This window comes from Meriones unguiculatus, chromosome 14 (assembly GCF_030254825.1).
Source record: "Meriones unguiculatus strain TT.TT164.6M chromosome 14, Bangor_MerUng_6.1, whole genome shotgun sequence".
In the NCBI taxonomy this organism is placed as follows: Eukaryota; Metazoa; Chordata; class Mammalia; order Rodentia; family Muridae; genus Meriones; species Meriones unguiculatus.
In genome coordinates this window covers 84,193,105-84,197,254 of record NC_083361.1, presented here as the reverse complement: position 1 = coordinate 84,197,254, position 4,150 = coordinate 84,193,105, and positions in this window count along the sequence as shown.

Below are 4,150 nucleotides of genomic sequence, written 5' to 3'. Positions count from 1 at the left end.
AATGATGAGGGCTTTGTGCTTTATCTATGCATGCTGAAGAAATGGAAAGAGAAAGTGAACATGTGCTAAAGGAGCCTTGTGAGAGAAGGACGGAGGGTAGGTGGGCTTACTTTGTGACAATCCACTCTGAGGTAATACTCCACCCTGACCTCAGACTGTAAGTCTTATGTGAGAAGCCGATGCTGAGTGCCTAGGACTGGCCGGGCAGAAACCACCTGATTAGGCCCAATCCTTTACAACTGATGACTGGCCCAGGGTCACACAGCCAATCCAGGGTAGACAGGGGCCTGGATCACTGGCCAGGAGGATTTCTTACAATATCTTGTAATTAAATAGTTCCGTTTGGGCAGAAGCTTTGCTGTTCCGAGAAAGACAGCAGACTTTTCCAGAATCCGGTCTAAGGCAGTTGTCCAGGTTCTGCTGTCAAGGATTATTTCTTAGGGAACAGCTATTGGCAAAGGTAAGTGAGATATTGATTATGGCTGGGGTTGGGGGAAGGCATTTTCAGATCAGTGAAGAGGTAAGCAGAGGCAAGAAAGGATGGAGAAGGGGAGTGAAAACTTCTCTGAAAACTAACCAAAGGTGTGTTTTCACACTTTCACAGCTGTCTGGATTCTCTACAGCCCTCTGGTTAGTTTTTCATATTTGAAAATGCTCAAGTGTTTAATTGTGGCGGTCTGTCTAGAGTGGTCCTGTTTTGACTTGGTCTTTCTTAGAAATAGTCTTGGAAGCTCGACGGATCAAAGGCTCCCAGCTTGGGAGCCACGCTGCAGCCTGTGCTTGAGGGACGCTCTCCCGTCTAAAGACAGAGGGCAACAACTGAGGGATGAGGCATCCAGAACGAAACCAAGGCTCGGGAAAACCTACTTTAGAGCAGACTCCTCTGCTCTCCCCAGGTCCCAGAGGCTGCATGCATGCCCTTAGTCCCCAAGGCCAGGTGTACTGTCTGGGAGATGTGTCCACCCTAAGATCCACAGCAGGCCTCCCTGAAGAGAGGCTGTGTCACCAAGGGCTGTGAGTCTCAGAGTCTAGACTCACCAGGCCATACTTCCCAGAGATGTGGGTCCCAAAAGGGAGGTGGGGGCAATGTTAGGACCTGCCTGCCTGAGCTGTGAGGTGGCTTGAGAAATATCAGTGTCAGGACTGCCGGTGGGGGCCATACTCCAGGCCTGTCAGTCACCAGGGCCTGACACACGAAGAAAGTTGGCTTTAAAGTGTATATAGCACCTAGAACCCAGCATGGCATGATAATAAAAAAGTTCTCACTGAGTGTTGGTTGTGGTCTATGGGAGAGAAGGGTAGGGAGGTGAGTCCTGAGAAGCCACTGGCTTCTGGGCCGTGCACCCAGCTGGAGGCCCTGCTTGTGGAAGGTTCAGTTTATGCCTGTCTTGCCTATGGCCAGTATATCCATTCGTGCCACTTTCAGGCACTGAGGAGCCCGACAGTTGTGAGCTATGGGGTCAATTTCTGGCCTTTGCCTCCTGGCTCCCCGGTGATAGGACTGGATGGAGTCATGGTCCCTCCCACTCACTCACCTGCCTCCTTTTGGATTACCTATTGCTTACCACCCAAGAGCACCAAGCTGGATCTCAGAGGCCCCGAAGTCTAGACTGTCAAGGCCTTCTGTGTGTGCACCTTGCCTGCCCCTCTTCCACAGAAGGACACAGGGCCACTGAGGCCCAGTGGGGGAAAGCCAGCTCCTGCCCCAGGCTGCAGAGCTGGTGAGCCGCACTGGGCTGGAGCTGGGCCAGGCCTGGGGCTCTCCTCCCAGATTCCTCTGCTCTCCCCAAGTCCCAGAGGCCACTCCAGAGATGCTACCCCCCACCTTCATGGCCATCCCTCACCTGGTCTTCCTTTGCATCCTTTGCAAGCTCTGTCTGGGGGTAATTCTCACCCAGCCAAGCTGGGTTAGCCCCCAGGGAACAGGCAGCTAACGAGCTTCAGATGTTCTCAGCCAGGCAGCAACCAGTCCTCAAACACAGCACTGATTGCGGAAGCCTAGCCTGGCCTGGCCTGGCCAGTGTGCTGTGGTGTGGTGAGCTGTGGTGTGGTGTGCCTGGTGCTCCCCAAAGCAGGTAAATAATTCCTGCTGGGACACAGCAGGCGCCTCTGTTTAACCTCCAAAGCCTCCCTGGAGCCACTGTGCCTAGGAGACTGGGAGAGGAGCAGGGGGGCTGGAGGCCTAGTGCGCTTGCTTCATTTAGGAACTTGGTCCTTCTTTGGACCTTTCTGAACCCTGAGCTGGTATTGCCCCAAGCCACCAGAAGGCAGTGGGGGTAGAGGGTGGGTGGGAGGGGGATGGGTAGTTGGCTTGCTCTGTGCCCACTTTTGGGTGTGACCCAGGTCACCATCCTCATCCTTGTAGGATCCCCGAGGATTTACAGCTACCACCCTCCCATTTACAGAAGAAACCGGTTTGGAGAGGTCCCTGTGAGAGCCCACCCTCTCTCCCCGAGGTGTTCCCAAAGCCCAGGACAGCGCTTTGAGCTTGTGGCCCTGTGAAGGGTGAGGCCGACATTCCCCGGGGTTCCAGACACCGAAGCTGCACTGCGTTTGCAGCTGACTCATTCCTCAGTCTTGACACAGCAGTAGATCTCAGAGAACGAGGGTCATCGGCTCGCTCTCAGGTGAGGTAATGCCGCCTGCATTACCACATTTTCAGTCATGCCCAGGATGTACTCTAGGAGCCAGACCCACTGCTGGGGGCTTTGTCTCACTTAGCTGGGAAGAGCTTGACTGACTAGAATCTGCCTTTGAGCTGTGCAAACCTGGCTGGGTTCCTCTGCCTCTGTGCAATACATTATACCGCATTGCATTGCATTACATTATAAGTCACTTGTGACGTTCACTTAGTTAATATTTGTGTAGGGCTAAGAGGACACCTGGCCCAGGCTCACACCCAGCCCATGTGTTAGCTTAACCTTGTGGAAACTGAGGCAATGCGGCACAGGGTTCTCAGATTCAGTTTCCAGATGGATCCCTGGGCCAGGCTGCTGAAGTCTGGAGAGCTGGGTCCCCTTCCCACCCTTTCTGATGTATTAGTCTGGGGGACCTGGGGGACCTGGGGGACCTGGGGGACCTGGGGGACCTGAGAATGTGCAATCCCAGCATATTTCTGGGCAAGGCTGGTATCTAAGACCCTGCTGCTCAGGGAACCTACCTGGCTGTGGCTGACAGAGGGACAGTTTGGGGTGTGTTAGGTGGATGGGGGATTATGGTGAGTAAAAGGGTGCCAGGTGAGTCCACAGCACCTCACCCTGTATTTGTTCCCAACTCCCTGGAGGACAGAACTCGGGTCACGTGTTCCCTGTATCATGGGTTTCTTCTTCCATAAAACAGGGGCCACTCGTCACCCTTCCTCCAAGGCCCTGTTCGGAAGACTCAGGGCCTTACACATAGAAACCTGCAATGGCAAACTACGCCACACAACGACAAAAGAGGTTGCGTGGGTGGAAGTCCTGGGTTGTGATAGGTCCACCATCACTAACTGCAGTCGGCACCCAGGGCTCACCCCTGTTTGCTCCTTGATTCCCTGAACCCACGCTGGGATGGCCACTGCCACCCTGTCCCCCATTGCCTGTGGCAGGATGCTTGCTCCAGCCACAGGCCTCATAAAGAGGCCTGTGTCCTGGTCACTCACCTCCCACCGTGTGTCCAGTGGTTTTCTATTTCAGTTACTGTAAAAATATCACCTTTGATCTCAGCTTGTGGCTCTTAAAAAAAAAAAAGGGGAAGAAGAAACCATTAGGCTGTTTCCCTTCTCTCCACCCCTCCCTCCTCCCCTCAGCACATTGCTCCCTACACTCCTCATCAATTCTCTCCCTAGCTGCCACCCCCCCCCCCAAAGCCAAAGCCTCAACCCCTTAGGAATCTGCTAGCCTTACCTCTGAGTCCATCTCCCCCGCATGCCATGGTGGGGTTGGGTACTGAAGGAACAGTATGAATGAGGGGCCTGTGAGGCAGGCTGCCCTCTCTCCTCCTCCCCCTCTCCCTCTCCCTGCCCCCTTGCTTCTGCTCCTGGGCCAAGAATCTCCGAGATCCTCCTCTTGATCCGGTTCATGCACTTCTCCAGCGCATGGTATCAATCACAGCTCTACATCTGTGAAGTCTCCAGGCCTCCCCAGAGTGGAGCGGTAAGGCTTGAGGGGCC